This window comes from Branchiostoma lanceolatum, chromosome 1 (genome assembly GCF_035083965.1).
Source record: "Branchiostoma lanceolatum isolate klBraLanc5 chromosome 1, klBraLanc5.hap2, whole genome shotgun sequence".
Lineage (NCBI taxonomy): Eukaryota > Metazoa > Chordata > Leptocardii > Amphioxiformes > Branchiostomatidae > Branchiostoma > Branchiostoma lanceolatum.
The window spans coordinates 16,723,046-16,730,077 of record NC_089722.1 but is presented as its reverse complement, the minus strand read 5'-3'; the positions used below and the strand labels follow the sequence as shown (position 1 = coordinate 16,730,077).

Genomic DNA, 7,032 nt, shown 5'->3' with positions numbered 1-7,032 from the left:
GTGAATTGGCTCTCAGCGTTACAGTGCCATCTGCCAGAGCATTGTCAACCTTTCTTACTCTTAACTAACCTTGAATATTCACTTTGAGCGACGGGGAAAGCAAAACATGTATAAGGGTATCAATTTACACCGAAAAATTCATTATAGTTTAGAACGCGTCATGTTGAAGATGTAACCAAACTGTTTAGAACATCTGTTACTTGTAAGAATCACAGAAAAAATTATCGGAACCGTACGTTCTTGTTCAAATTCAATGTCTTCTGTGCATGAATTTACAATTAGGAATATTCTGGAATAGATAATAAAGAATACAATCTTACTTAACGGTTTTTCATAGATATTTCATTATAATGGTGGTCCAGAATAATCTACATATCGTGAGCAAGCTCCTTAGGATACAATGCAGATGTATTCAGTTGTAAAGCAATTACATTATATCATCCACTGAAATGTGGCTTTTAAGATACCTAATGCATACCTTATGGCAATGCTAGGCAAGGCTGATCATCCAAACTACGAACATCACTGTAGTCTCCATGACAATGTTTCCTCTTCATCTATTCTCCACAAAAGAACAGACAAGAGTTATCACTCGATGATTATGCGTGCCCTGCTGACTGTGCATTGAAGCTGAACGTAATGGCACTGGAAGGTTTTGATGCAGAGCGGAAATGGCTGTAAGCCAGTAGAATTGTCGATTGTACAAATGATCTAGAGTCCCTCTTTGTGTTCACCCCATGGATCACAAGGTTGGTCCTGATGACTGAACAGTTAGAGTTCGATATGAAGCAACAAAGGCGTGCCGTTGAATTCTGTTTGATGTTCATAGCATTTCGTCGGCGGCATTAATGCGACACTAAGCCAATTGCATTGTCCCCAATACGACAATAAAAGTTCTCGATGGGCGCAATGGTAGAAGTATTAATTTTCCTCTCTTTGTGCATGCAGTGTGCAGCACACTTATCTCCAATTGCAAGAAATCCATTATGATGACACCTCTGCCTGTCAAAAGCATAGTAAAATCTCGTATACAGGGAGGTAGACTTTGAAAATGAATCATATGTTATCTGTTTATATTTCTAAAGAAAGAAAAATGAATGAGATACACTATATAGAAAATTTCATAAAAGGCTTTCGTTTGATATAATGTATATACATCGGTACATTCAAAATCATGAATTAATAAATCTTGCACTGAAAAAATGAGTACCAGCGCCTGAAGTTAGATATGCCACCCGCTGATATTACGAATCTACATTTTCAATGTAATATAAACAGCCTCATCCGGGTGTCTACAAAGCTGATTTTTCTTGCCGAAGGGCAGGCAAGTTCAGTGACAGCAGCTACAGATTAAAAACGATATCCTTACCAAATAATTGCAGGAAATCACTACAACACTATGTGAGAAGATGATTGACAATGACATATGCTGGCTTACAAAGGCACAATTTAATAGGCTTTTAGGTTGCCAACTTTGTACTATACATTGAAATACTATTACATGTCAGGTTGGCTGAAATGTCAAATTATCATTATGGAATAGCTCAACCTGTAAGCCAATTACCGCAGCTATTTCAAAACTGCCTGCAGCCAACATACCGAATTTCGCCACAAGATAGTAAGTGCATGTGCACAGTTACATGATTTAAGACCTAATAACTTCATAGGATCTGTACTATAGCATGCATGTGGCTGATATTCGCTAAAAAGGGCAATATGTATTGCACAAGCATCATTTTTCGAAGAATAATAACAAATTCGATTACATGAATGAAAATGCAATAATTTTGTAGCTTATGGTCTGTCCATGTATCTGAAGATCAATGGTGAACAGTCTTTAATGTTTTCTGATTGATTTTGGTACATATTTTCTATTTCATCACTGCTGATTGATGTTTTTTATTTTTTTCATTTCAACAATCCGCATATTAGTCTTATGTGTGCTTTGTGATTCGAAACTTTATATGATGAACATCCGTGAATAGTTTCATCAGGTTGGTAAGTCGCTGAACAAAAAGACTCTTTTCACACAGCCAAGAGATTCATTCCACCGACGTTTCGGTGACCATCTGTCACCTTCTTTAAGGCAATTCTGACTGGTTCACATAGTAATGCGGCACAAGTGTTGCTGCCTATACATAATGAGATGCATTCCAAAACGCAAAATATTTATATATGTACAATCACAGGAGATGACATCACTATGCGGTCCCAAACGTACAGAAGTGTGACACATACACAACTATCGATCAAAAACAATGCAACGATTATTATCTATTTCTTAAGGATGCGGTCCCAAACGTTCCTGAGTCTATATCCCCCTCAATATGCATTTATATGATGAATCTTACACCAAAAGCTTTATCAAACATGTACATGTACAAAGTAGAATCGTTTAAAGCTATTTTGGGACAACTCGATTGACACTTACAGGAAACAGACCAGACATGTGTCGAGACACATTACTCTCCATGAAGAGGTTAGTTTGTTTGTTTGTTTGTTTATTTTGAAACACCTGGGTAGCCTATTCAGTGCCAATACACTGGTTTTCGATAGGGCCCAGTTTCACATATACATACATGGAAAATAAAAAACAACTTACAGAGAGAAAAGTAGACATACACGTCGGAACATATGGGTACAACTGAAACATGAAAGACAGATAACTCAAAATCATAATCCAATCCAAGGTCAAACAGTTTGGAGGTCAGAGGTCACTACTCAGTACTGAGACTATGTTAGGTCTTTCAAAGCTGACTTAAATGTATTCAGGCTTGGAACTTGCTTAATGTAGGCTGGTAGTGAATTAAAGTGTTTAGCACCTCTGTAGGCAAATGTACGCTGTCCTGTTGTGGTCTTGAAAAAAGGTTTGTATAGGAGTGATGTCTGTCTGGTTTGGTAATTGTGTAAGTTGTGGTTGTGAGAGAAGGTGGATGATAGGTATGTTGGTGCTAGCCCATTTATACACTTGTAAACCATAATGCACACATGATCCCGCCTTCTCCCTGCGAGATACTGCCAGCTGAGCTTCTCATGAAGGTCGAGGACACTGCTGGACTGTAGGTTCAGTTGCAGAACTACCCTGGCAGCCCGGTTCTGTAGCACTTGGAGTTGTTGTTGTCTCCCCACTCCGCAGCTGTCCCACACGGTGTCACAGTAATCCAGAAGGGGGAGTACCATTGCTTTATACAACATGTCAGCTATATTTACAGTGAAGCAAGGTCTAAGACGTCTGAGTAAACCTACTCGTTGGGTTACCTTTGAGCAGAGTTTGTCAACATGTTCATTCCACAACAATTTATCATCAAGAATAAGCCCTAGGTATTTAAATGAAACCACTCTTTCTATTGACTCTAGTCCAATTTTGATTGACATTGGATGTGCTTTCGTAAGCTTACCACTGCTCCCAAAGAGCATCCACTTTGTCTTTGAAGCATTTAAGGTCAAATGGTTTAACTGGAACCATGTAGCTATATGGGAGAGTTCTGAATTCAGAGTGGCTTCAATGTACCTAGTGTCATTACTGGAGCAAAAAATTGCCGTATCATCAGCATAGAGACATACTTTGTTGGAGATACAGTCTGGTAGATCATTTATAAACATAATAAATAACAACGGCCCCAGGATTGACCCTTGAGGCACTCCTACTGTCACTGGGAGATAATCAGATACACAACCGTCTACAGATACTGACTGCTTTCTATCAGATAGGTAATTTGTGAACCATTTGAGTTCTACATCTTTAACCCCGATCCAGGACAGTTTTTTCAGTAACAAGAGATGGTCTACTGTATCAAAAGCCTTCTTCAGGTCTAAAAACACAGCCCCCACTAGGTTTCCACTGTCAATGTTTTGATACACATAGTCAGTGACATCCAGTAATGTAGTAGCTGTGGAATGACCTGGCCGGAACCCAGACTGCTGTTCAGAGAGAATGCTATGATGGTGGAGATATTCCAGGAACTGACCATGTACCTCTTTTTCAAAAGCTTTCATGATAACTGGAAGAACAGATATAGGCCTATAATTATTTGGATCCTCTTTTTCCCCCCCTTTGTGTATTGGGGTCACCTTAGCTGTTTTCCATTCCTTAGGAATGATACCAGATGAGAGAGACAGATTAAATATGTGGGCCATAGGTTTGCATATACATGGTGCAGCTGCTTTCAGCAGTCTTGAGTGTATCTTGTCTAACCCTGTGGCCTTGTTTGTCCCTAAGACTCTGAGCTTGTCGTATACAGTACCTTCTGTTACCTCCTTGAAGGCGAAAGTGGATGTTAGCTTCTTGTACTTGTCTGGGCAAACTAAGTTACCTGTCTGTTTCGTGAACTTCTCAGCTAACTTGTTTCCAATGGAAACAAAGAAGTTGTTGAAACAGGAGACTATGCTAGAGGGGTCCTTGTAGAACTGCCCTCCCCAATGTAGTGACTTGGTAACAACAGGGTTTTTGTTTGGAAGTACTTCCTTTATTGTTGCCCATAACTTACTTGAGTTTGACATATTTTCTTTGAGTTTTTGTTGACAGTACATTGCTTTGGCCTGTTTGACCAATTTGTTGACATGGTTTCTTTTGGCCTTATATCCTTCCCAGTCTACAGTAGCACCTGTCCTACGGGCTCTCGCCTTAGTGCTATCTCTGTCATGCATCAGTCGCCGAAGGTCAGGTGTAAGCCATTTAGGCTGATTTGCCTTAGTGCGTTTTGATATGAATGGGGCATGTAGATCACTAACAGTGATGAAAAGAGACCTAAACAGTTCCCAGGCTTCCTCCACACAGGTGGACTGTAGGACACTATCCCAGTTTAGTGTTCTAAGATGGGTCAGGAAATTGTTCTCATCGAAATTGGAGAACTTGCGTGAGGTGATATATCTAGGTGCTGATTTGGGTCGCTTTGCCTTCCTGACACAGAACACTGCATAGTGGTCCGAAAGGGTGGAGTGCACTACACCATGCTCACACACCTCATGTAAGTCACTACAGTAAATGTGATCTATTATAGTACTCGAATGTTGGAGCACTCTTGTGGGTTTATCTATTACCTGCTGTAGCTGGTATTCCTGGCTAAGGTTTGTGATGTGTCTGGCTCCTGATGTGTCTGTGTTACTCAGGTCAATATTCATGTCCCCAAGCAGGAACAGTTCTGAGTTTGGAGTGCAGGTGCTCCATGTCTCAAGACTGTCTCTTAGCAGTGAGAAGAAACATCCACTGTGGCACTTGGAGGTCTGTAGATAGAACCAACAACAATAGGTTTGGTAAATGGCAGCTGAATTTGGCAGAAAAGCGCCTCTAATCCAGGTTGTGTCATATCTGTCCTCTCAGTGTGGCTGTATGCTTCAGAAATATAAATTGCAACACCACCCCCAGACCGATTTCGGTCCTGTCTATATAAGTGATAACCATCAATAGATAGTTCACTGTCATGGATCGAGTTGTCAAGATGTGTTTCGCTAATCGTCATTACATCAATATTATTGTCAGTTATGAATACCCTTAATTGGTCCAGCTTATTATACAAGCTACAAATATTAAGGTGTACCATAGTCAGTCCCTTGGAAGGAGGGACCATGCGACAAATGTCAGGATCATCACTTAGATGTTCCATGTCAGACTCACTTGAGGAACTTCTGTGTGGTGAATCAAAGAAGGAATCATTAAAACATGGTAGCAAGCAAGGGTTGCAATACCAGTATTCGTTACTATTGGCCAATGTAAGGTACTGTTGTAAGTCCATGCCTATACATTTAGTATGGAACCATTTGTCGCATAGGTCACAGCATATCCCTCGTTGGTTGTTTCTCACTGCTTTGTTGCATACACCACATGGGTCCTTAGGCCCTGGGTTTACAGAAACATCTCCAGATAGTAACAGTAATGTATGACAACAGAGATGAACTAGATTTACTCTAGTTACAGAAGTTGGTCCATCCTTTTTCTTTGTTTTTTGAGCAGTCTGGAACAATAGGCTGAGTGTGTGGTCACATGGAGTAACCGCACTAAAGAAGAACTCATTTACCTGAAAAGACAGTTGGAATGTGGTAGAATTTGACTCCGCGCTGATATGGTTTAAACTCGTGATCGGATTTGCAAACTGCAATAGGATGATAGCAATTGCTGATATGCATGCAGGCAGACACTCAGCCATGTTTGTTCACAACGGCTCGTTCCGAACTCAATATTTGTACAAAAGAGAAACTATTATCTATTATACACTTTGCATATACATAAATACACTGTGGTATCATCAGACGAGTGTATAGTGTGCAAAGAAATACCTGTATCCAAGTGACCTCGTCATATGCGCCCCTGGAAAACCTGCTAGCGATGCCCCAAACCCGACTACCCTCCCCACGTACGTGGGGGCTGGTAGGATCAGGTCAAGAAATTTGGATAGAAGTGGGGTGAATTCGAACAGAACTACGCAAAAATGGTTGGGAAAACCTCTAGGTTCGGACTAAGTTGTTGGAACCTTTGTTGAGGTAAACAATCACTAGAAAATGTAGAAAATTCGGGGGCTTACTCGCTAGCAGCTAGGGAAGCAGCCATCTTGGAAAGGGTTGACCTCTGACCTAGTGTAGAAGATTGTGACCTTTTTATCCAGTCGAACCGCAGGTCACCGTAGAACGCTTTATTTTCTTTTTTACGGCGTCGGGCGGGTCCCGATTTGACCCCGTTGCATAGGTGGGGTCAACCGCCCGTCGTGCAGCAAAAAGACCTCGGACCTACATAGTGTTTATATTTTTTCACATCTACAGGATCTGCCCAACATAACCATGTAGTTATTTCGTGCACAGCAAATTGTCAGCGAGCGCTGTGGCTTTCGAAACATTGACCATTTTTTGGTCAGTATATTTGTGCGTGTATCATTGACGGTTCACCTGGAACCAACTAGATATTTACATCACCTGATAGCCCATTTCCTCACCTTTAAATTGATACCAAAGTTCCTAGGATAATTTTATGGGAACCGGTTTTGCCCCCAAAAAAACTAACAAGAGGTCAATTTGTAGGGCGTCTTATTCTGAAGAAGAAGA

The 7,032-nt window shown here is 40.7% G+C and overlaps 1 long non-coding RNA gene across 1 annotated transcript; it reads right to left on the bottom strand.

Moving 5' to 3' along the window:
• Positions 1–2,479: 2,479 nt before the first annotated feature.
• Positions 2,480–6,562, bottom strand: LOC136438141 (uncharacterized). The gene is made up of 3 exons (XR_010756395.1): positions 6,274–6,562; positions 5,538–5,625; positions 2,480–5,223 (listed from the first exon to the last, which is right to left on the bottom strand). It is a non-coding gene; the product is annotated as an uncharacterized lncRNA (long non-coding RNA).
• Between the last annotated feature and the right edge of the window lie 470 nt (positions 6,563–7,032).